Here is a 27,286-nt window from a genome sequence, read left to right on the forward strand (position 1 = left end):
ACTCTCTGATTGCTTTGAAGGACATAGATACAAGAGAAATTTCATTGTGCTGGTCAAGTAGAATAGAAACATGTTTCTAAAGATTTCCAATCTCTAATGGTGTTGGGTCAAACCAAAGTGCATCATCTGACCCAACCTCAGTCTCTTTCTTCCAGAAGGGGTGGGTATTGAGCTGGGTACATGGTGCAGGACAGACTTAGCTTGGTTCTGAAACTGATGGGCCCATGCCTAGGAAATCAGGCCAAGCCTTTGCCAAGGGGTGAAGTGTAGCCTGGCCAAAATAAACATGGCACTAGGATGGTTTTGGAAGAAACAGGGCTAAAGATTTAAATAGGTCTTATGCAGATGTCGCTTAAGGATGTGAGGGTTGGATATTCAGCTGGCTTAAATCCATTTAGAGGGATTCAGTGTAAATTTCAATATCCAATTAGCTAATCAGAACAGACTATCTTTCAGTTTTTTATATCCTAATCCAAATCCAACATAATATCTGGCTTAAAATGTGTGTGTATCATAGTCACCTGTATCGTTAAAGGTAATTTCTCAGCGAGGGTATTTCTCGGAGAGATTTTCAAAAGTTGATAAATCTTGGGAATATCTTGGGAAAATCATGGGAGTTTAAAAAATTGAAAAAAATATAAATAACAACAAAAAAACCTAAGAAAATAATAAGTTTTGTATTATTTTTCTTTCAAAAATATAAAGAAACATGTTTTAAAGGTTTTAAAATATAAAAGAAACAAAAAAATAGGAAATGCAAATTTAATTTAAAAAAAAAAAACTCAAAAATATCGTGATATTTTTTATTTGCTGATATTTTGAAAATATCACGATATATTCCCAATATTATCGGCAAGCTTGAAATTGCCGATAATATCACGATATATTCAAAATATCAACGATATCGGTGACAATGGTGTGTATATATATATGCATGTACATGTGTGTACATATGTATATGGATATGGTGTTTCTATGGTGGTACTGAACCACCATAACTTATGGTGGTACACACTTGTTTTACACAGATCTAACCTCTAAAAGCAAAAACTAACCTTTGGATCATGTTTAGGATGTTCTATTTTCCATTTTATGCATTAAAGTTTATTTTAATAGGATATTTTGGACCATTTTTTATCCTCATGAATTGTGAGCCTTCGTTTTTTCACCATCTTTGAAACTGTATTATAATCATAGTCACAAATATCGGTCTTGGCTATATCTCGGCTAAGGCAAAATATCAGGATATTATATATTTTTCAATCAATCCCAGGAAAATCTATGAACTTAAAAATAAAATGCGAAAAATCAAAAAAAAAACTAGGAAAAACAGTTTTCTTTCCTTCTTCCTTCTTCCTTCTTCCCTCCTTTTTTTCCTTTCTTCTTTCTTTTCTGCACCTGATATTATCACACGATATATATATATAACTGTGACTATGATTATGGTATATTAGACATGATAAAACCTCATAATATAGTAAATAAACTATGTTGAACATGTCTGTGGGGGGTACATCTAACATTTGCTGGTTATATTCATGCAAACAATAGTGCACATCACCATATGGCATCATGGTTCAGAACCAACACACACAAATTACGCTGATAGGATCTGGCTTGCTAAAGGCTTTTCTCACCCATCTCTTCATCCAACTCCAAGTCTGATTAGGTTACATCCTATGTCACATGGGTGCAGGTGCAAGTGCAGGTGCGGGTGCGGGTACGGGTATGGGTACGAGTATGGGTGCGGGTACGGGTGTGGCACAATTTCAAAAATTTTGAAGACGGGGACTCGGCTATATATATTTTAAAAATATATATATAATTATATATATAACAATAAATTAATAATAAGATTGTAAATTTTACAGCAAAAATAAAAAAGTAATTCTATTGAAGTAACAACACAAACTTACCAAAATATAACACATAAAGAAGCTTGTGAGTGTGATAACAACAAAACTTATCATAAATCTGCCTCATCGTCTGAATTAGAGGGAAGAACAAGATCGAGGTAGTCCATGTTGAGAGTATGCAAATCATGTTCTCCCTCCAAGTCAAAATCTTTTGGATTTACATCTCAATACTTAGATGGTTCACAACTACATCAAAATATGATTAACTTAGTATCTAACTTCAAACTTTGAATATAAATATTTAAATACGAACTTTGAATACAAAAGAAAAAAAAGTACATATACTCATCTTTGGTGTGACGAGAAATTAATCGTAGATTAGAGTGAACATAAACCAAATCCTCTGCTCTTTTACTAGTGAGTTTGTTTCTTTTAATGTTGTGAATTTGAACATATGTGAGTCCAATTTCTTTCACAACACGATGATGTAGCAAGTTGGGATAACAACTTCATTGCAAGACGTTGCAGATTTGGTGTATCTGATCCATATGTTGCCCACCAATTAAGGGGATCTTCTCCGTCCCTTGCTATGAGTGTTGCTAAAGAATCAAATCTTCCAGTAAAGAACTTTTCAAACTCACTATTTACAACCTTAAACATGTGAGGATCATTAAAAAGTCTTCCCAAATATATCATTTTGTTCCTTGATATCTCAGGATCTTCATTTGGAAAAACACGACCAACACCTGTTGTCAACCATTTTTTTGCATAATATTTTGGATTGAGAGAGTGTGCCATGCAATGTAAAAGTGTATTGCTTTTATCTCATCTTCTCACTAAAACTGAATGTACATAATTGTAAAATTCTGAATCATCAAGTGCAACATCTTTCTTCTCATGTTTAAAAATGATACTTTGAACTTTTTTAATCTTATTGTCCCACGTTTCATAAATTCTATGAAGCATGGGTATATCTCTGTCAACTTCTCTCAACATTTCCCAAATAGGCTCTGTAAATTCAACAAAATGTGTAAGTTTATCCCACCAAAAATCATCACAGATGCATTTTTGATAGCTTGAGACTTAACATCATCTTCAGTGCGATAAAAATCTCAATCTTTTTCAGCCACCATCATCATCAATGCATTCTTGAGTTGCTTAATTCTTTGCATCATAACAATGAGAAGCAAAACGAGTTTCAGCAACTTTCAGTAACTTGAGATCAGAATGCCGATTAAATATAGAAAGGGCATGATGATGGTTTACAACAAAATTTCTAATATTTCGATCATGCTCTATTTCCTCAATCTATAAACACATTTCATGTGCATGTGCATTATCTTTTGATGGATTGTATATACTCTTAAGTGCCAAATTTAAACTGTGTGCTGCACAAGGAGTCCAAAAAATATGTGAATACGTATCTTCACTTGCCAAATTCATTCATGCACGATTGCAAACTGAAGCGTTGTCAGTAATGATTCGCACCACACTTTCTTCACCCACTTCTTTTATCACTTCAATAAATAATCTCTTTAAATATTCAGCATCTTTATACTCCCCAGATGCATCAAGAGTCTTCAAAAAGATTGGCTCATTAAGTGAGTAAGCATTGAAGTTTATCAGTGGACGCCTTTGTATATCAGTCCACCCATCAGAAACAATAGACACTCCATGACGTTTTCATGCAAATTTTTTGGTCTCTAACAAGTCTTCAATTCTATTTTTTTCCTCTGCAAGAAAAACTGTTCTTAGTTTTTCTGAACTAGGAGGCATATAACCACTCAAATTACAATTAGTCAAAGATGTAATCATATCTTTTTAGTATGGACTTCTAGCTACATTAAAAAGAATTGAGCTTGAGTAAAAGAATCGACCAATCTTTTTATCAATTTCTGCTCTTGCCATGTTTTTGAATGATCCTTGTATTGTTTTATTGCCTTCCATCTTTCTTTTCTTCAAAAGCTCGAATCGCTTCTCATCTTTGCAATTTTCTTCTTTTCAGCTTCCTCTTGTTCTTTCTTTAATTGCTTTAACAAGTCTTTATCAACCCCAGAACATTGCCTAATTCCTTGACCATGAATATGCAAAAGATGTGCATTCACACGCGTATAAGAACCCGTGAAAACAATCGTACATAAATTACAATGAAACTGCACATTCCCACCACTAGCTTTTTATCCCTTTTGTCACAAGCCTCCAAAGTGGTTGAGAAACTTCTAATTCAGAGTTAAACTTGAACCAACTCTATTGACACCACTAGAACTCGCCATTATATCTGAAAAGTGAAAAGTGAATAGAAAATATGTAAATAAAGTTAATAAACACTTCAAAAAAATAGTAACAAGAGCTCCACCCCTCTAACTGTGTGCCTGATAGAAAATAACAAAGGCAGGGGTTGAGGCAGGGGTTGAGGCAGGGGGGAGAGCCCCCTATCAGAAAACATATCTGAGGCAGGCTCCGCCCCCTGCCGAAAACCTGCGACTGAGGTAGGGGGTGGAGACCCCTACCGGAAAACAGATCTGAGGCAGGGGGCAGCCCCCTGCCAAAAAACAGATTTGAGGCAGGGGAGCCCCCTGCCGGAAAATAAACTAAGACAGGGGCCTCCACCCCCTGTTGGAAAACATGAACGAGGTAGGGGGCTCCGCCCCCTGCCAAAAAATAAACTGAGGTAGGGGGCGGAGCCCCCTACCGAAAAACAGATATGACGCAGGGGGCAGCCCCCTGTCGAAAAACAAATCTGAGGCACGGGAGCCCCCTGCTGAAAAATAAACTCAAGCAGGGGCCTCCATCCCCTGCCGGAAAACACGAACGAGGCAGGGGGATCCGCCCCCTACCAGACGAAGGGGAAGAAGAACGTAAGAGGGAGGAGTGCATACCTGAGAGGACCGGTGGCTGGGGTCGCCGATGGCTGGCTGCGGCTACGATCGTCACGGTCTGGGTCGCCGGCGAGACTGAAGGGGATGAAGAGCGAGGGACGGCTGGGGGAGAGGGAAAGATCAGCGGGGAGGGGTCTGTCGTAAGCCCCTCCCCTTGCGTAGCCTCTTTAGGGTTCGGCCCCGACCCCGATAAACATTTTGGATCCGGATCGGGTCCGGATCGGACCCGACCCGAGTCCAAAATAAATTTTAAATATGGACAACAATAGGCTCGGTCAAAGTTGACCGAGTCTATAAAGTGGACGGACTCAGCCCCGATGCATTGACCGAGTCCAACACTTGTTGACCGAGTCTGCCCCGTGTCTGAAGCCGCACCTGTGTCGGGGCGTGTCGACATGGGTGCATCGACCTCCTAACCGAGTCCATGTGACATCGGTTATATCCAATTATGCCTACATTGAAATCACATCCAACCCAGTTACATCCCTAGATGTGTCTGACATCTATCCAGCTATATCTTGATCATGTGGCTTGATCAAATTGCAAATTCTGCAGTCCAATCTACAGAATTGGAAGTGTCAATGACTCTTAAGGAAATGAGAAGGTTTGTTTGTTACATACATAATGTTCATAATTTCGCAAGGTTGAGGTTCAATCGACTACACTGTACAAGTATTATAAATTGTGTTTTTGTTCTTTCAGATTTTTTTTTTCTTTTTTTGGATATTAAGTATTATTAGGAGTTTCCCATTATCAAAGAAGGCACCAAACAAGGGCCTAGCAAGTTTCACAGAGAGAGAAAGTGAAGGAGTGGGGGGAGATGGTTTATTAGATCTGAGGAATTTTCTTTATATTGTAACATCATATTTCATATATATAGGTTCTACATAAATATTTCCTCTTGAAAGGCTAAGCTTTTTGATATACTATAACCAAAAAGGGTACCAAAACATCCAATAATGCATAATATTACAATATTCAATAACCTAAAATCTTAGACTTTTTAATATATTCAATAACTGCAATATTCTACATTATGCATAGATGGACAAGCAGAAACAATTAGACACGATAACTAGCAAACTAATTTGGCTTTTAAAATTGTGATATGCATGAGCTGAAAAACTGACCTCCGTCTTGGTTTTAAGGGCATGCTGCAAAACCTTGGAAAGGTGCTGTATAAGGATGGATGCCTTCTGGTAAGACTTAGCAATATCTAGTGAGTACAACTCCACAACAGAATCAGCAAGAAACTGGATATGTTTTATGTTTTCCGGTTTAACAAATTTGGAGTGTGCCAAAAATGTTTTGTACATGTTCGTTAGGAAGGAATCATAGCAATCTGAATTTAACTGCAGAACCATGCTTCGGATGAGTAAGAATGCTGCCAAAGAGACTCTCCCTCCTCCAGTTGCCCATAGGTGGATGGCAATCTGCAATCACCTCACATATGAGATAATAAAAATCCATTAAGTGATAAGTTATTAGACATTCATCACAAGAATGCCCTTGCAATAGCCGAGTGTAACAGCAACGGTTCAAATCAATCTCATGTATAATGATAATAAGTTAACTATAGGGGTTCCAATCTATGTGACCTCCGGGCAGATTAAGTACACCTCTTCCCATGTGATGGACAAGCACTTTGAGACAAACAAGGAAAAAACCTTTCTCAAAATATGAATTATTATGAAATAATAGATGCAAACACCTAAAAAGGGTTTTCCATCTGCAATAAATGAATTTTGTGAAATAACCACATTTGCTCATTAAAAAATTTAGCACTGAAACCCCTTGTTCCCTACGTCTTTCCTCATAAAGAAAACTTTTCTCCCAAAGAAATACCAAATATATCCTTTCTGCTGTACCAGCAGGATCATGCAATATAGATCCTGGAAACTTCATTGCATTTAAAAGAAGTCTCACGATTTTGCCGTAGAAATGGCCTAATGTAATGAACAAAGCATAAAACTAAAAAACAAACATGTTTTTTGGAAAAACACAAACATGACCACGTCAGCACACAAATACAAGCATGCACATGGATAGCATGGGGCACATCCGTGCATGTTTACGCATACATATGCATATCTTTTGCTTCTCAATAGATTCTAGCTTGTTCAACAACAGTTACCTTGCTAAGCCTTTGTAGCAAAACCGGAAATGCGACTAAAAATATAACTGAATCTCTGAGCCGAGAAAGGACGAAGACAATTATCTGTGTATCTGTAGCCTGAGTCAGAAGATACAATGTACTTTTGATGTAAGACTTAACCAGTGGTTTCACTGAGGCCCATTTTGAAGTATTTTGCAAGCTCAGTATAGTGTCCTTGCAACCAGAGCTTGACATTCCCAATAATCTTCAGAATATACTGTCTGCTTCATGAAGCACAATTAAAAAAACCTTGCAGAAAGCTGCTCTTGTCTGAATCCTGTATAATAGAGCATCAGAGTTATCACTTCCATAATGGCATGCAACCCAGAATCCATTTAACAGATTAGGAAGCACAGAGATGTTTTGTTGATTCATGATCTGTTGGCACCATGAATCAATGGAGAAACTTGTGAGGATTTTATGTTCACATAAACTTGAATTTTCCCCGGTTTTGTTGCTGCTGCTCTCATTTGGTTCACCTTCATCATCTGAAAGCTGTCATGTGAAGGCTAACAAAGTAAGCAACACATAAAAGTTGAGAATAAGTGAACACAGGAAAGAAAGAATCAAGAAATAGCCCAAATAATGGCATCAAACAGAATAAACAATATTTTAGAAATTTTTATATCACAGTAGTATAAAATATAAATCAATGATCAACAAGCAATAAAATAGGTAGACATGCATTATATAAATATAAAAAATATATATTATCATAGTCACAAATATCGGTCTCGGACATATCTTAGCAAGGCAATTTCTCTAGGTTTGGTTGATAAATATAAACTTGGTGCTTAAAAAATTTTTAAAAACAGTAGCAATAAGTGAGAAAAGCAACACATAATACAAAAAATAAGTAAAAAAACAAAAGAAAGAAGAAAAACACAGTTAAGATATAATAAAAAGTAAAAGGCAACTTATAATATCATGATATTATCATGATAATATCATGACATATATAAATTTATGATATTTTTAAAATATTGTGATATTTTGCCTTTAATATCGTTTTATGAATTTACAGCTATATTCTCCCTTCTTATGTTAAATCACATATGAGACTTATGTATCATATGTGTATTACATTTAGTGTGGTACCCCCTCTTTGTATTTATGTGTACATTTCATTTTTTCAGGGGTACTTTTGGATTTTAGCATTAGTTAGTGGTAAGCTTAGTTGTCAAAGGTGGTGCCTAGGCATAAGCCTAGGTCGGTATTTTTTTTTCCATTGACTGTTATCAACATGTATAAAAGGGGGAAAAGGGTCATTTTTCCCCTTTTTTGCTCCACTCTCTCTCGCTCCGTTCTCTCTCCTTTCTCTCGCTAGGGCAGAGCCGAAGAAGGTCAACCTTCTCCTCCCTCTACAGGTACCGCTACCTCTCTCTCTCTCTCTCTCTCTCTCTCTTAAAAGTTGTACTCTCCATATGAACCTTATAAACAAAGGTAAGTGAAGAAAAAGAATTAAAGTATTCTAATAATGTGTTCAGTGTTTCAAGCTGTTGGTGCCACAGTTTTCTTCATCATATTTTGGGACCTTATTTGGTAGCATTTTGTTTAACATTTCACATTTTGTTTAACATTTTTAAACTGTCCTTTTGAGTTCACACTTCACAGTTTAGGCTCGCTCCGTGGTGTGATTCCAATGATGTGAGTGTGATATATTTGATCAGAATATAAATCTAGAAAGATCAAATGCTCAGTGATGGCTTGCCTATAAAAAAAAAGAGTGATGAAGCAAACTGTTGGGTGTCATATTTGTACTAAATAGACATTATCGGTTTATTAGGATCACTTTATACCAAGGTTGCCAGACTAGGAAACGGAAGTGGGAAACGATACAGAAAGCGGAAGCGAGAAGCAATGCATTTTAAAATATATAGGAAGCGGGAAGCGAAGAATAAATAAAAGAAATATATGAATTGAATGAAAATCAAAATGAAACACAAATAAAAACTAAAATAAAAGTGACGAATATTAAATTTCATGTTTTTTTAGTGTAAGAATTAAATGTATAACAAAATCTAAAAATGATGACTACCAATTTAGAGAAAGCACATGGAAGTGAGTGAGAAAAGTGAGAGAAAACACATAAAAAACAAGAAAAGTTGAGTAAGAGAACATATAAGAAGAATAGATGAGGCGTGTGGAAAGCATAGGAGAAGCATGGGGGAATTGAGGTTCTCATCAAGTTTCGGAAGCGAGGAGTATCACGCTTCTGAAGCGAGTTTCCAAGAAGCGAGCTTCCCACCTATCTAAGAAGCTTCCAGTAGCTCTGCTTTATACACCAGTGTAAAGAGTATCTCCATGAAATTGGGATCAATGCTGCCATGAATAATATTTTCATCTATGTTGTGGCAGTTATGTTTTTCTCTTTTTTTTCCTCTTATAAACCAAACATTTTCGCTTGTTGGCTTTTGTAAATTTCCTTTTGACTTTTTCTCTAAATTACTGATTCTATGAAAGAAAACCAATCATTTTTTGAAAATCCCCTACAAATTCTCGTGCGGACAAGTTAGAAATTCTTCTAAAAAGATTTACTATGATCCGAAGAAATCTCAGCCACACTCCAATTTTTGTTACTAGCTATTTCCAATGTTGCATGTGTGGGCACAGATATACATTTGTTAGGGTATAAGTGCACAGATAAACATTTGTTTGGGTATAAGTTCACAGATCTCATCTTGGGCAGTCAATGGGCCGGATCCATGTCTGGTATCTGACTGAGCCCAAACCCAAACATCAGGATAGGCATAAAATAATGACCAGAACCCAACTCAAATTAGGTTTAACTATGTTTTTTGGGGGACATTTAAAAAAAACACCTAAATTTTGGTTGATTATAAAAAACACATCTAAGTTTTCAATATTGTTAAAAACACACCTAAACTTTTTTATAGTTAATAAAAAACCTAGGGTTTGCTCCTGTTAAAGTTGTCATTAAATGTGTGCTGCAATTACAAAACAAAAACTTAAGGGTTTTTTTATTATGAATTCATATTTTGCTGATATGTTATTTGTTGCTTACTCCTTTTTATTTAGCAAATTTGGATGTTGCCTTTTTTTAGATTCTTATCATTTTTTAGAACAATGGAAGGGGGCTTCATCTGCAAGTGCTAGTGGGTCCACATTTTCAAATTTGGAACATATTCAGAACTTTAAGAGAAAATCAGGTGATCCAGCATGGGAGTGGGCCTATATTAAGGATAAATAAGATCTGAATTTTGTGACATACCTTAAATGTTGAACTTATAAAGGATGTATATATAAAATAAAACGGCATCTACTTGGGATTGGAAGAAAAGTGAAGGCTTATGATAAAACAATTGCAGAAATCAAGCAAGTACTTTCTAAGTACATGGAGGAATCAAAGAAGAATAGAGATGAAAAAAATAAGAGAGAGACGGTTAATATATACAAAAGAAATGAAAGTTTATTCTCAGCTTCCGATTATGGCGAAGGATGTGAATACAGTTTCATAGATGGAGGGGAGTAGTACATTCGGCTTTAGACCAAAAGGGCTATGGATCTATACTTTCAAAGTGATTCAACAGAGAAAGGAAGGCAAGCAAACAAACAAACTATGTTTGAAAATTGCTTCAAAAAGGAAAAAAGAGAAACAGTGTACGAGTACATTAATAGGTGATTTTATGACGGTGGAATACCTTTTAATATAGCGAAGTTGCCTTCATTTTACAGTATGATTGAAGCTATAGGCCAATTTGAACCAGGGATGAAGCCTCCATCATATCACGAGTTGCGAGAACTACTTTTGAATAAAGAAATGAAGAAAATGAAGGAGTTCTTGGACCAATACAAAGTGCATTGGTCCAAACATGGATACAAAAGGGTGTACACTCATTAATTTTTTTGTTAATTGCCTTTTGGGAACAATGTTTTTGAAATCAGTTGATGCATCAAATGAAGTAAAAGATGCAAATTTGCTTTTTGCATTGTTGAATGATATTGTTGAAGTTTGGGAGGAGAATATGGTTCAAGTTGTTATTGATAATACCTCAAACTATGTGAAAGCAGGTAAATTATTTATGGATAAGAGAAAGCATTTAGTTTGGACTCTTTGTGCTGCACATTGTATAGATATGATGTTGGAATATATAGGATAATTGAAAGAGTTGAAGAACATTTTCGGAAAAGCAAGGCAATTGGTGGTATTCATTACAAACATTCTCAAGTGTTGAGTATGATGAGAGCACACACACAAAAGGACTTACATAGGCCTGCAGTGACAAAATTTGCCATTTTTTTACTCTAGAAAGCATATATAATTGGAAAAAATGCCTAAAGTTCATATTTCTTAGAGATGATTGGGAAAAAAATAGTTTTTCAAAAACGTCAGTTGGTAAAAGATGTGAAAGCATGATTTTGAGTTCAAAATTTTAGAAGAGAGTGAGTTGTGCTCTGAAAACAATGGCCCCCTTGTTTGACATGCTTCGATTGGTTGATAGCGATGAAAAGCCTGCTATGGGTTACATCTACAAGAAAATGGATCGTGGAAAGGAACAAATAAAAGTATAATTATAAATTAATTTTTTTGTATTCTACTAATTGTAAATTACATTTTATCTTAGCTTCTATAATGGTTTCTTTCAATTCTTTTACTTAGTAGGTAAATGTGTGTGATGATAAACAAATATACGGCTGGGTTTGGGAGATAATCGATAAAAGGTGGAGCAATCAATTGCACAAACCTTTGCATGCAACAAACCTATATTTGAATCCAGCCATATATTATAAGTATAAAAATATCGAGTCCAATGAGGAGATAAAGAATGACTTATATGATTGTGTCAATCATCTTGTTCAAAGCGAAGAGGATCGAGATACACTACTAGACCAACTCATAAGATATAGAACTGCTATTGGGCCTTTTGGAATGTAGTTAGCAAAGAGGAAGAAGAAAGTGTAAACCAGAGTTAACGGAAGCGCCTTGGTAAAAGGGGAAGCGCGCTTCGGAAGTACGAAACGTCGCACTTCCGAAATGTGTGGGGAAGCATCCCCCTTTTTTGGGAAGCGCGCTTCTCCCTCGCTTCCCCCACTCTTCCCCATTTTTTTCATTTTTTTTGCTTCCCCCTCGCTTCCCCGCTTCCTAAATTTTTGAAAGTGTCTCGCTTCCCGCTCCCGATTCTCGTATCGTTTCCCGCTCCCGCTTCCTTGACTGGTAACTCTGGTGTAAACCCTAGGTAAGATGATTAAATTTCATATAACCCCTTTTGCATTATTTTTATAACTTATATACAGTTGAGAGTTATTATCGTGAGGGGTTTATTGGAAATCAGAAAAGTTATCAGTTGGTCTTGTTTATATTTTAACTTTTAATGGTCTCTTTTGTAATTTTCTTTATTGACCCTAATCACTACTTAAGGGTGATTAGGGCTAATCGAGAAGGTACTTTTCTATCTTTTCTCAAACCAAGTTTCAACATGGTATCAAAGCCTCTCGTTCTTGGGAGAATCTAACGCCTAGGCTGAATTTCTTTCTTCCCTCTTTATCATAGTTTTTTTCTTTCTTCTTCTCTCCTCCTAGCCTATATCTAGTTTGTTCGATCTTCCTTCTGATCGAACCCTAGGTTCTTTCCTCAGTCTCACGACCTGGGATCTGACTAGTTCTACACAATATGCAGATCTGATCAGACACCCTAGATCGTGTGTTCCTCTTTTGCTCCTTGTTGATGACGCCTCAGTAATATTGATGGATCGTGGTGCATCAGATCTACCATCATGTGGAGATTGCGTGGAGCAGATCTGACATCATGATCATGTTGCATCAGATCAGCAATCATTTTGTGATTGGGTGGAGCAGATTTGAGATCGTGCAGTAATTGGATGTCGTGTAGCGTGGAGCGTTGATGTTGGAACAGATCTGAATTGTGTGGCTGACTGACTGTTGCTCGTATCAGAGTCGTGTTGATGTGGTAGGTGTTAAATCTGTAGTGCTTGCTGTCGTTGGAATCATATTTGCTCGTATCAGAGTCGTGTTGATATGGTAGGCATTAAATCTGTAGTGCTTGATGTTGTTGGAATCAGATTTAATCAGATCTGATTATTTTTTGTTGAAGTTCAGATGTGAAATCAATTTTTGTCATCTAAAATTAATTTTTATAGTGGTGATCAGATTTATTATCTTGCTGGTGGCGTCTGTGATATATATATATATATTGCAAGACAAGGATTTTATTTCAGCTGGAATGTATTTATTTACTATCAGTTTGCTCGTGATTACTTTCTGGTTATTATTATTATCCGGCTCATTAGCTAGCTACTGTCAGCAGTGAAATACCATGGCTGAAATAAAGTCCAGTGATGGTGAACAAAGGTTTGAAGTGTCTGCAGAGTACAAAGCTTTTGTTAATCCCTTCTCTTATGGGTCGTCCGTAAAGCTGGACGACAATAATTATAAAAGGTGGTCGAGGACTTTTATGATGTCTGTGTCAGGACATCGTCGAAAACATATTTTGTTAAAAAAGGAACCAACAGAGAAAATTGGGAAATATGCCACATGGCAGGAAGATTATGACATTGTTATGTCTTGGATTATGAACAGTGTTCAGCCACATATTGCAGACGGCTTAATTTACTATTCTACTGCAAAGGAGATGTGGGATTCATTACGTGACACGTACTCTCAAGACAAAAATGTCAGTAGAATTTTGTAAGTTGAGCAAGAGATATTTCAGTTGCAGCAGGGTGATCAGAATCTTTCCCAATATTATGCATCAGTTAAATCAGCCTATAAAAGGCTCAACTCTGTTCGTCCTCCCTGCTGCACTAATCATAAAACCAATCAGGAGTAGACTATGGTGGCTCGTTTTCTATCAGGATTATCTCCAGATTACTCAGTAGCCAAGGTGCAAATGCTTACTAGCTCAGAGATCCCTACTCTAGCTGATGCCTACAACCGGTTAAGTCGTCTTGCTGTTACCCTTCCTCTGCCTCATGGAGACTCTCAGACTTCAGCTCTTGTTGTCACTAGTGGAGGAGGGCATGGTTTACCTAGTTCTTCCAGAGGCAGAGGTCGTGGAAGAGGCAGTGGAGGTCGTAGCAGGCTTCAGTGTACATATTGTGGCAAGCAAAGGCACCTTGAGGATCGTTGTTGGGATAAGAACCCTAGAAGTCGCCCTCAGAGCTCATTATCGTTCCCCAAAGCAACAACTCCGGTTGTCTCTTCCATCACTGAACCTGTGCCTACTTCTTCAACCAATACGATTACTCTCAGTCGTGCAGAATATGATCAACTTCTTTCTCAGAGTTCTGCATTTGTGTTTGCCTCTATTGTAGTGACTGATGTGGCATGCTCTGCGGGTATTCAGTTGGATGATGGAGGTAAGATATGAATTATTGATTCTGGCGCCTCTCAACACTTTTGTGGAGATTCACATAGTTTCTCTACACTGGTTCATACATCTTTCCCTCGTCATGTTAAATTGGTAGATGGTAGATTATCCCCAATGGTGGGGCAAGGAGATATGCATTTTACCCCTACATTACGGATTCAATATGTTCTCCATGCTCCACAGTTTCCTAAGAATTTATTATCCGTAAGCCAGCTTACAAAAGAACTAAATTGTCGAGTTATATTTGACCCGGGTTCTTGTGTATTTCAGGATTTGCTGTCTGGGAAGAAGATTGGTGGAGGCCATGAGGAGGGAGGTGTTTATATCTTACACAACCTGTTGGAGTAGCAACTTCGTGTGTGGAATCGAGTTCTAATTCCTACCAATGGCATCTCAGATTGGGTCATCCTTCTCTTTCCAAGCTTCAAAGAGTCATTCCACAGGTCTCTCCTACAGCGTCCTTTCAGTGTGAAGCATGTCAGTTGGGCAAACATCATCGTAGTTCTTTTTCTTTAAGTCAGAGTTGTACTAGTCAAAGTCCTTTTGATCTAATTCATGTTGATGTCTGGGGGCCTAGTCGGGTTCCTAATAGGTTTCAGTCCAAGTATTACCTTGTCATTGTTGATGACTACTCTAGAGTGTCTTGGGTCTTTTTAATAAAGGAGAGATCTGAAGTCTTGTGTATTCTCCAATCTTTTATTCTTGAAATAAATACTCAATTTGGTTCCATTGTTAAAATTGTTCGCATTGATAATGCTCTTGAATTCAAATCTAGCAAACTATTACAATTTTATCGGGATAATGGGATTTGCCCTCAATTTTCATGTGCCCATACGTCCCAGCAAAATGGGGTAGCTGAAAGAAAACACCGACACCTTTTGAAAGTAACTCGAACCCTTATGATTCAAACAAACATGCCAGCTTCTTTTTGGGGAGATGCCCTTCTTACTTCTTGTTACCTTATTAACAGAATGCCTTCTACTGCTCTTAATGACCAAATTCCTATCAGACAACTTTATCCTGATTGTTCTTTGTTCAAAGTTTCTCCTAAGGTATTTAGTTGTGTTTGTTTTGTGCAAAAACTTGGACCTACTAGGGACAAACTAGCTGCACAGGCAACTAAGTGTGTCTTCCTTGGGTATCCAAAAAACCAAAAAGGGTACAAATGTCCTGACCCCATTGCTCGTAAAGAGTATATCAGTGCGGATGTCACATTCTTTGAGACCATTCCTTACTTCTCGCCGTGCGCATCTCGTGTGAATCCTGATATGTCCACATCATTTCCCTTACCCATTCCTCCCTTTCCTTTGGAGTCAGTTCCTTTATTGCCTTCATTATGTTCTGATCCCTCTTCAACTCGGTTCCATGATCCTCCACTGGTGTATACTCGTCGTCAAGCCTCCTCTCGTGGCCCTTCATCGTCTTCTTCTCCTGCAGTCAGTGATTCTGATTATGTTGATGATTCTATTGCTTATCCTGATGATCGTAGAGCAGATCCTGAGATTAAAAATGATTTGCCCATAGCCCTGAGGAAAGGCATGCGTCAGTGTACTCTGCACCCAATTTCAAAGTTTGTGTCCACAGACAAGATTGGAAAGAGCATGCAAAACTTTCTATCTGCTTTATCTGCCATCTCCAGTCCTATCAATCATCAACAGGCTTTATTAGATCCTCAATGAAAACAAGCAATGCAAGAAAAAATGGACGCCTTGATTTCTCAAGGGACTTGGGAGCTTGTCGATCCTCCTTCTGATGCAGACATTGTTGGTTGTAAGTGGGTGTACACTATTAAATATCATTTTGATGGCACTCTGGAGAGACACAAAGCTCGTCTAGTCGCCAAAGGCTACACCCAAACATATGCGGTGGACTTCTTTGAGACTTTCTCTCCCGTAGCTAGAATGGGCACTATACGCTTAGTTACTTCTGTGGTTGTTCATCATGGGTGGAGTATGACTCAGCTTGATGTGAAGAATGCTTTTCTGTATGGGGATCTATCTGAGACGGTCTACATGCAACAACCGCCTGGCTTCGAACGATAGGGAGAGTGTGGCAAAGTGTGCAAACTAAAAAAGGCAATATATGGCCTAAAGCAAAGCCCGCGTGCATGGTTTCACAAATTGTTTGAGGTGATGTCTAAATTTGGTTTCCAGAGGTCACCATCAAATCATTCTTTGTTCATAAAGATTAGCTCTAAGGGTTTTGTGACTATGGTTGTTTGTGTTGATATAATTTTAACTGGAGATAATGAGCAGGAGATTTCAAGCACCAAGGCATATCTGCAGAAATACTTTATTACAAAGGATCTGGGTCCTCTCAAGTACTTGTTGGGAATCGAAGTAGCAATAAATAGAAAAGGTATGGTTCTTTCTCAGAGTAAATATGTGCTTGATCTTTTACAGGAGACAGGGATGCTTGGTGCAAAACCAGCAACTATTCCCATGAATCCTAAACTGTTCTTGTATGACGAGCAATATGAGGCAGTTGATAGTAAGTCCTATAGGACTCTCATTGGTAAACTTCTCTATGTTACTGTAACTAGGCCTGACATATCATTTGTTGTTGGCAAATTGAGTCAATTCATGGATAAACCAAGAAAAGTTCATTGGGAGGCAGCTACGATGGTTCTTAAATACCTGAAGACATCTCCAGGAAAAGGTCTATTGTTTACAAAAGAGGCAAATCTTGATGTGGTTGCGTATACTAATGCTGATTATGCAGGGTCGGTTGATGATAGGAAGTCTACTACAGAGTTCTGTGTTTTTGTTGGTGGCAACTTAGTTTCATGGAGAAGCAAGAAACAAGCTGTAGTAGCAAGATCAAGTGTTGAGTCAGAATATAGGGTCATGGCACAAACTGCTGCTGAAATGATTTGGATAAAATCTTTGCTTACCGGATTGAGCATAAAGGTTTCTCTGCCTATTAAGATGATGTGTTTCATGAGAGGACTAAGCATATTGAGATAGATTGTCATTATATTCGGGATATGGTTCAAGTGAGAAATATATCAACTTTTCATGTTTCTTCAGAAGATCAAGTAGCAGATGTTTTTACCAAACCCCTTCCTATCACAGAATTCTCAAAGTGTTGTAACAAGCTGAGCATGATTGATATCTATGCTTCAGCTTGAGGGGGAGTGTTGAGAGTTATTATCGTGAGGGGTTTATTGGGTGGTCTTGTTTATATTTTAACTTTCAATGGTCTCTAGTGTAATTTTCTTTATTGACCCTAATCACTACTTAAGGGTGATTAGGGCTAATCGTGAAGGTACTTTTCTATCTTTTCTCAAACCAAGTTTCAACATATACTTTAATTATATGTAATTTGATTTTTTTATAGTAGATTGGTGGATTTCTTTTGCCATTGGTTGTCTCCTGCTCCAGACCTTTGTTGTTCAAGTCTTAGGTCTCGCATGCATTACTATCAGTTGTGAACGTGATTGAAGTACTTTTGAAGCAGTAAAATATTATTTACTACTAATTACTAAATAATATTTGTCAGTTTGTATATATTTTAACTTTATATATATTTTTATAGATTCATACAAAGAAAAGAAACTGACTTTTGCACAAAAAGTTGAATGGTTTTGATGATGCATGAAATGCGCATCATGTTAATAAGTTTTTCATGCATTTTGTATCAAGTTTAAGGTTTTAAACCCATGTTTAGATGTATTTTGATAGTAAGGGGTTATGGTTCGAATTTCAGAAAAATCAGAGTTAAAATGAGAGAGTTATGGCTATTTCAGTGTTTGGGCATGGATTTCGAGGTGGATCAGATCCATATCCGACCCAATTAGGTTATTTGGACTTTGGATCAACCCTTAGAAAGCCCAAAACCCAATCCACATGCCTATCCAGATCCATTACAAAAAGTTTTGCAGAAAACCCCCCAGAAAGAGGCGCATAGAAAATATTTTTTTTATAACAGTATTTCTGAAAATTATCAAAAGTATAAATAGTTTTTTCCAGCAAACCCTAGGCGTCTTTGGCTTTGTTTGGACGCCCCCTACAGTGATTCTACTCCAGCAGCTCCTTCCTCTCCATCCTCCCACGTTTTGGCCATTGAAGACCGGTCTATGCTTGGGTTCCAAGCATATTTCGATCGCCCTTGTGTTTTCTCTCCATTTCTTTCTTTCTCATTGTTGTATTTTCACCATTTTTCTGTACTTTTGCAGGTGTAGCAGAGGTGGAGACCATTAACCTTGTGTGGGAGTGCGAAACACACCAACAAGGTCAGCCGACCCTACCTCCATCCGGCTTTCTACACCCTCCGATCGAGAATCGGCGTATAATCCATCTTTGGTGGATCTCCAACGTGTAGCAGCTGCAAAGGTACTGTTTTTTGGTGAAGTCCAGCATTCTCGAACTGTTTGGGACGTCCAACTCCAGCCACGGTCCGCTCTTCTTCATCCTCCCGGTCGTCGGATCTTCCAAGAGGTAGGTCTTCTTCTTCCTTCTCTTCTAGCTAAAACTGAATTGTGTGTTGGTTTTCTTTTATTATTTCTGTGTGTTTCTTTTATTTTTTATTTTTTTGTTTCAACCTTAGAATAGTATCCGTGCATAGACCAGCACGTTAGATCTAGGTTTGTTTCATTGTTTGCATGTTCGAGTATCGATTTCCATCATTTTTCAAGAAAAATGTGTAAATCGGCTAGAGGTTCTTCTAGCCGATTTGGGTTGTCTTATCCAATGTGTGTGTTTGTGTTATTTCTACAGAAAAAGCCTTCAAAAAGATTAGTTTGAGTTATTTTGGGTGTTGGGGGCTTGAACAAAGGCATTTTTCATTAAAAATCCATAAATCGGCTAGATCCATTCTAGCCGATTTTGATTTATTTTCAATTTTTGCCTTAGTTTGGATTTTAGCAGCCACGCTAATAGACCCTTTATAGATCCGATTCCAGTGAGTTCTTGCAGATCTATTGAGGGTTGAGTCATTGCTTGATTTGGGTGTCTTTGATTTTTAAAGATTTTTTTATTCAAATTGTGAAAATCGGCTAGAATCTCATCTAGCCGATTTCTTTTATTTTGTTTGCTCGTGGTGTGCGTGTAATCTTCTACTTCATACTGCATGTCTGCATATTTTATTGATTTTACAGTGTTGCAAAGTGTGTTGTGGTAGAGTTAGCATTTTAGGACTGTTCTAGATAATCGTTTTTATCATTTTGTGTTTTTGTGTTTTAGGTCTATTGAGAAAATTCCAAAAATCGAGTTTTAGTTCTTGATGTTTTTTTTTTTTTTTATGAATTCCAGCATAGTGTTGTTCATGTTTGCATTTGTGTAATTAGGAGTTCTTTTTATTAGATTTTAATTTAGTTTTATCAAAATTGTTTGGTGTTTAGCTTAATCGTTTTCTTTTAGTTTGTATTTTTTTATTATTCTTCTTCCCCAAGGAGGGGCGGCAGCCATTAGAGCTCAATTCGAGCTCTAGGTTGTTTTTGGTAATTCTTAATTGCAATTAGGTAGGTTTAATTAGGTTGTCTAGGTTCAATGTATTAGGGTTTATTGCTTTAGCCGTTTTTAGGATTGCATTTAGGTAAGTTTTGGAATTAGGTTAGCATTTACTCCTAGGAAGTCGATTTTCTATTTAAGTCATTTTATTCCCTAGGTAGCTTTAATTGCATTAGTTTAGGAAGTAGCACCATTAGAAGTTGGCGATTTTTGAGAAGAAGGGTAATTAAAGTAATTGCATTTAAAAAAAGTTTTTGGAAAGAGTAGTTTCTCCAAAAATCGTGTGGAGCATTCAAAAGAGCATTAAATTTGGAATGTGCATTAAAGAAAGGAGTTACTCATTGGCTTTGGAAAGTGTTTTTGAAATTTAATTAAACCTCCAATCTAGGCTCCACGATTTCCATAAAGAATTAAAAGCAATTTAATTCCATCTTGAAAAGCAAAAATCGTGGCCTTCTAGATTGGACTTTTCGTTTTCCAAAGAGAGTCTTAAAATATAATTAAGGAGTGTAACTCCCTCATTCAGTGGGGCGATTTTTGGAGAATCCAAATCATTTCCAAGTTGAGCATTGATAATTATTACTTTATTTTCCTAACCTCCTTCATTAAAATCGGTAACTTTGAATTAATTGTAGGATAATTAAAGGGTTACTACTTTAGTCGACCCAATTAAGTGAGTCAAACCCTAGTCTAAACCCCATTGAGTCTAGTCAAAATCGAGCCTACCTAACCTAGTCAAAGCCTAGACCAAACCTCGGTCGAGTCAACCCTAGCCCTAGTCAAACCCAAGCTTAGGTCAACCAAGACCAAGACCTAACCCAAGTCAAGACTTAGTCAAACCTAACCTAAGTTTAGGTTAACCGAGTCTACCTAACCTAATCCAAGTCAAGCCTAGTCGAGTCAACCTTATCCCGAGCCTATCTCACCTAACCTAACCCAAACCGAACCCATCTAAACCAAACCAACCTTAGTTGACTAAGTCAATCCTCAACCGAGTCCAACCTAGTCTTAGTAACCTAACCAAGTCAAAACCTAACCCTAGTCGAGTCCTAGTCCAACCCATGGTGAGTCAAGACCGAACCTAGTTTGAGTCAACCTTAGCTAAGTCAAAACCGATTCCACCCAAGCCAACCCGAACTTAGTCAAGTCAAAACCGAGCCTAATTGAGTCAACCGAGTGAACCCTAACCCTAGCCCTTGTTCTTTAGTGGGTTTGATGTCATTTAGATGTTATTTATTTTGATTTTAGGTTGATTAGTTTAAGTTATTTGATTTAGTATAGTGTAGAAGTGTGTGCGTAAATTGTGTTTGGTTTGTGTGGGTGATTTGTAAATTTGTGCTTAGTTGACTCGTAGTTATTTAGTATTTAACATATTCAATTAGAATTGCATTTCATTGAGTAGCTTAGTTGCATTTGCATCGTTAGTTAACGTATTTTTAGTCATAATTTGCTTATCGTATTTTGTTCATCATGCATTTAGCGTAATTGTAATATTCATCTGCATATACACTGTTATTCAGTGTCATTTAGATTACATTAGGTTTAATTTGCATTTTATAGTGTTTAAATAAATTCATAAAGTGAATAGTGCACTCAAAGAAAAACCCGATTTTTGCCCTGTCGCACAAGCGTTATTTTCTGTGTAAAAATTTCGTGTTTTCCAAAAAAAAAAATTCTGTTCACTTTAGTGGCGTGTTATCTGACTGCAGACCAAATTTCAGCTCTTTCAAAGTTGATTTGGTCTGATTTTTAAGCATTTTTCGAAAACCGCTTTTTCTGGATTTTAAGTTACAGGACTTTCGATATCCTGATTTTTTCCAGATTTGAAACGCTTATATCTGGAGTTCCAGATATCGTTTTTTCATTCTGTAAAAACTGTCAGATTGTTTAATCTGTCAGTTGTAGAACAGAACAAATTTCAGAAAAATCGGACCTCGTTTTCCATGTCAAACAATGGTTTTCCGATAACTTGTCAGAAAGCTATTTTGCACTAGTTAGGGGCAGTTTCATAATTTCTTTAGTTTCGGCACTTTAGACCTGTTTTCAGTAATTTCTACATTTTAGGAGCTGCATAATCATCATACAACATTAGTAGAATTAATTTAGTTAATTTTAAGAATTAGTTTAGTACTTTATTTAATTATTGTCTGATAAGTAGCATTTGTTTTATTATTTTCGTAAAATTAGAATTAGTTTTAGTTATTGTTTGCATTGTTAGATTAGAATACTAACTTTGTATTTCTCTGCATTTTTAGGTTGAAAGCATATTTAGTTTCCAAGGTTATTGTCCAAGTGCGAAGAGTGAATAATTGGCGAAAATACCCTTGGTGTGGAGCAGAGGACTTAGTGCTGTTTGATTTTCAATTTAGTGATTAATTGTAGTTGTATTAACTTTATAATTGTAGATTGACATTTGTAATTAATAAATTAAATTTCCTAGAAATATCTTGATTAATTTCTGTTCCCTGAGGATTCGACCCGTACTTACCACTTTGTGGAAAGTCGGTTTTTATACTTTTGGTTGACGATTTTCCAAAGTTTTATTGCAAATACTTGTTTTTAAAAATATCATTTCAAAATATCAACCAAATTTTGGCACCGTTGCAGGGGAACGGCGAATTAATTACTTTATTTCTTAGAGTTTGATTTATTAATTTGTTTTAGTTAGTTAATTATTTGTTTTCTTTTTAGTTAGTAGGATTAGTAAGTGAATATAGGATTAACATAGTTAGTAAATATAGGATTCACGTACTGTTCTTTCTAGGATTCACTTAATTATCATTCTGCAAGGAGCGATTAGACAGGTGGGTTTTAGAAAAACTTAGTTTGTGATTTCCTGTATTTATTTGTTTCAGCATTTTAGAATAGTTTACTTTGTTGTTATTCATTTAGTTATAGACTTTTGACATAGATAGTTAGCATCTCTGTTTCGTAGTACTGTTATTTGTTTTATTTACGTTTTAGTACCTGTGTTAGTGTAGTTTAGATTTAGGTTGTTTGCTTACATCTGGTCTTAGTACCAGTGTATGCAGGGGCGACGAGGTTTAGGAACCCCATTACACCCATTTGTTGACAACCCAGAGAGAATTTTATATTCTCATCGAAGTTCGACAACAATGGCTGACATGGATCCTCCACCTCCACCCCCAGCTCATCCACGTCATCTGCGGGAATACTTCATTCCCACAGATTATGTTCAGGCATCCTGCATTCGGAGACTCGAAGTAGGAGCGCCTCATTATGAGATTAAGGCTAACATTATTCAGATGCTCCCATCTTTTTATGGCCTTAGTCACGAGGATCCCTACCGCCATTTAGATGAATTCCTCGAAATCTGTTCTACGGTAAAGATACATAATTTCGATGATGATGCCTTACGGTTGACTCTATTCCCTTTCTCATTGAAGGACAAAGCCAAGTATTGGCTAAAGTCCTTAGATTCTGTAGAAATAGAGTCCTGGGATCAATTGCAACAGGAGTTTCTTCGGAAATACTTTCCCATTGGTCGTACGAACCAATATCGTAGAGTCATCACTAGCTTTTCAGAGCTAGATGGTGAGCGCTTTCATGAGATCTGGGAGAGAATGAAGGATCTTCTCAGGAAATGTCCCCATCATCAGGTGCCGAAATGGCAACTAGTGCAGAGCTTCTACGATGGATTGTCTGACAAGAATCGTCAGATGATCGACTCTTCATGTGGAGGGACATTCATGCTGAAAAGCGAGGACGAAGCATGGAGGTTATTTGATACATTGGCCGAGAATTCCCTACACCATGCTTCGAGCTCTCATTTTGATAGAGCCACACCCAGCATTCAGAAGAAAGCTGGTGTTCTTGAGATTGGTCCATCTACTGCACTACAGTGCAAGGTAGACATGATTGCTCAGAAGCTGGACCAGCTTCTCTCAGGACCATCCACTACACAGCAGGTGTGTACTCTTTGTGCCAGTCCGGCACACGATATCACTGAGTGCCCTTCGGCAGCTCAGTACCCTGAATTTGTTCAAGAACAAGTTCAGGCAGCTCAGGGTTACGTCAGACCGCCGAACAACCCATTCTCATCTACATATAATCCGAGTTGGCGTAACCATCCCAATTTTTCATGGAAGAATCCACAGTCTTCCATGCAGATGCCTACATCCTCTCAGCCAGCTCGGCAGCCATCTTTTACTCAGCCATTCCAGAGGCCGAGCTATTCTCAGTCTTCTTCTTCAGTCCCTTCCCCGATTCAGCAGGAGTCTGCCCCGCAGACATCTTTTAAGGAGAGACTTCTCCAGGCATTCCAAGAGGTGAAAACCTCTAATCAGAATGCCTTCGAGAAGTGTAGCCAGATATTGAGCTCACATACGCAGTCCATTGCGAAGTTAGAGTCGCAAATGGGACAGTTAGCTGAGGCTATTAGTAGGAGACCCGAGGGTACATTGCCGAGTCAGGCTGTCATAAACCCGAAGGGCAAGGACCAGATGACTGGAGGCCTGTTTCATACTGAGACACAGCAGCAGGCCAAATCTGTTATGGCCCTGAGGAGTGGACGTGAGTATCACGTCGAGAGCAGAGAGAGAGAGAGTAGAGAGAGGATAGAGGAGCCAGAGACCATTGTTTCACCTACGTCGGCTCAGCCATCATTATCATCCCCATCCCCATCATCATCTTCATTACCTTCATCATCATCATCTTCATCTTCAGTGCAGAAGAAGGATAGGAGTGAGCCTTCTCACAAAGAGGAGGAGCCAGCAGAGTATATTCCCCCACCACCCTATCCCAAAGCATTAGAGTCTCCTGGATATAGAGGGAAGCAAGGTGCGAAGATCCAGGACATGCTTGACATATTCAAGCATGTGCAGATCAACCTACCTTTGCTCGATGCGATTCAGCAGCATATGCCAAATTTCTGAAGGAGCTATGTACACAGAAGCGGAAATCTAGAGAGAGAGTTCCTAACAGGGTCCATCTGACTGAGCAGGTGAGTTCAGTACTTCAGCATCAGACAGCACCAAAGCTCAAGGACCCTGGAGCCCCTATCATTGCTTGTACTATAGGGAACATCCGGATAGAACGCGCATTGCTCGATCTTGGAGCAAGTGTGAACATTCTGCCCGGGTATTTCTTTGATTCTTTCGGGCTAGGAGAGATGAGATTGACTCCTATTACACTTCAACTGGCAGATCGTTCTGTCAAGGTACCGAGAGGTGTCTTGGAGGACGTGCTAGTTAAGGTGGATGACTTTTATTTCCCAGTCGATTTCATTATTCTTGATATGGAAGGAGTAGATAGCCAGCACTAGACTCCGATCATTTTAGGCAGACCATTCTTGGCGACTGCCAATGCATGCATCAATTGTAGAACCGGAGCCATGGATCTCTCATTCGGCAATCAGAAAGTCAAGCTGAATATTTTCAATGCCACGATGGGACCAGTAGGAGACATGGACTGCTTTCATGTAGATATTGCACATGAGTTAGTGGAGGAGCAGCCAGAGTTGTATATTACTGAGGATTCTTTAGATTTGTACCATATAGAGAAGAATAGTGGTATAGATAGCGTAGATGTGTCTAGAGTGTCGTCAGAGAGACCACCTTGGGGAGCCATCATTGAGACCCTCCCACCACTTGCGGAGACCCCCGCCAAATCCTCGATAGAGTCACCTCCGAAACTCGAGTTGAAACCCTTACCGGATTCACTCAAGTATGCTTACCTCGGAGATGATGAGACTCTGCCTGTGATCATCTCGTCCCGGCTCACTGAGGAGCAGGAGCAGAGATTGCTAACTATTCTTCGAGAGCAAAAGGCAGCGATTGGCTGGGGAGTTGTTGATCTGAAGGGGATTGATCCTTCATTCTGCATGCATAGAATTCATTGTAATGAGGAAGTCAAGCCATTTAGGGATATGCAGAGAAGGCTAAATCCCAACATGAAGGAAGTGGTGAAGAACGAGGTGGTGAAGTGGTTGGATGACGGAATCATTTACTCTATTTCTGATAGCCAGTGGGTCAGCCCGATTCAGGTTGTGCCGAAGAAGTCAGGACTCACTGTGGTTGAGAACGAGAAGGGTGAGAGAATTCCGATGAGGACCACTACAGGATGGCGAGTATGTATCGATTATCGGAAGCTGAATATGGCAACTAGGAAAGATCATTTCCCATTACCATTCATTGATCAGATCTTAGAGAGACTCGCAGGCAGAGCTACTACTGCTTTCTAGATGGATATTCAGGATAAAATCAGGTAGTTGTTCATCCTGACGACCAGGAGAAGACTACGTTTACATGTCCTTATGGCACCTTCGCGTTTAGACGTATGCCGTTCGGGCTCTGTAATGCCCCAGCCACTTTTCAGAGGTGCATGCTTGCTATCTTCTCGGACATGATTGATGATGTGATGGAAGTTTTTATGGACGATTTTTCAGTTTATGGCTCTTCATTTGAAGATTGCCTCCAAAAACTTACTCGAGTACTGAGTAGGTGTGCTGAGACAAATCTTGTCCTGAGTTGGGAAAAGAGTCATTTTATGGTCCAGGAGGGGATTGTGCTCGGACACATTGTGTCCAAGCGAGGCATTGAGGTTGACAGAGCAAAGGTGGAATCCATTTCTCGTTTGACTCCACCCACCTCTGTGAGGCAGATTCGGTCATTCTTAGGGCATGCGGGCTTTTATAGGCGGTTCATAAAAGATTTCAGTAAAATCTCTCGACCGCTATGTACTTTATTGGAGAAGGACCAGCCCTTTGTGTTTAGCGAGGATTGTATGAAGGCCTTTGAGATTCTCAAAGAGGCCTTGATTACTGCACCCATTTTGAGACCTCCGGATTGGACTCTCCCATTTGAGATTATGTGCGATGCATCTGATTATGCTATGGGGGCTATTTTAGGACAACGCATTGATAGGAAGCCCTATGTGAACTACTGTGCTAGTAGAACTTTGTCTGATGCTCAGATGAATTATACTACGACAGAGAAGGAGCTACTTGCGGTAGTTTTCGCATTGGACAAGTTCAGGTCGTATTTACTTGGGTCGAAGGTGGTTGTTTATTCTGACAATGCTGCATTGAAATATCTGTTGAATAAGAAAGACACCAAACCGAGATTGATTCGTTGGGTTCTACTACTACAGGAGTTTGATCTCGAGATTCGAGATAAGAAGGGAAGCGAGAATGTAGTAGCAGACCACCTGTCCAGACTGATCGTGGAGACCACGCAGGATCAGAGGCCGATCAGTGATTCTTTCCCCGACGAGCAGATCATGACAGTTAGTACATCGCAGTTACCCTGGTTTGCAGATATTGTGAACTATCTGGTTTCGAGGCAGATACCTGAGCATTGGAACAAGAATGAGCGTGAGAGATTCCTATCTCAGGTGAGGCACTATTATTGGGATGAACCAGAATTGTTCAAATACTGTGCAGATCAGATCATTAGGAGATGTGTTTCGGAGGAGGAGTACCAGTCCATTCTGAATTTTTCCCATTCATTGGCCTGTGGAGGGCATTTTAGCAGTAGGAAGACGGCTGCAAAGGTTTTGCAGTCAGGATTTTATTGGCCCACACTCCACAGGGATGCTCATGAGTTCTGTAGGCGTTGTATTCGATGTCAGCAGATTGG

The 27,286-nt window shown here is 38.4% G+C and overlaps 1 pseudogene; it reads right to left on the reverse strand.

Moving 5' to 3' along the window:
- LOC149818442 (protein REBELOTE-like) overlaps positions 1 to 27,286 on the reverse strand; it is a 75,995-nt pseudogene that overhangs the window by 23,046 nt on the left and 25,663 nt on the right.

This window comes from Nuphar pumila, chromosome 13, assembly GCF_984573655.1.
Source record: "Nuphar pumila chromosome 13, dmNupPumi1.hap1.1, whole genome shotgun sequence".
Taxonomy (NCBI): domain Eukaryota; kingdom Viridiplantae; phylum Streptophyta; class Magnoliopsida; order Nymphaeales; family Nymphaeaceae; genus Nuphar; species Nuphar pumila.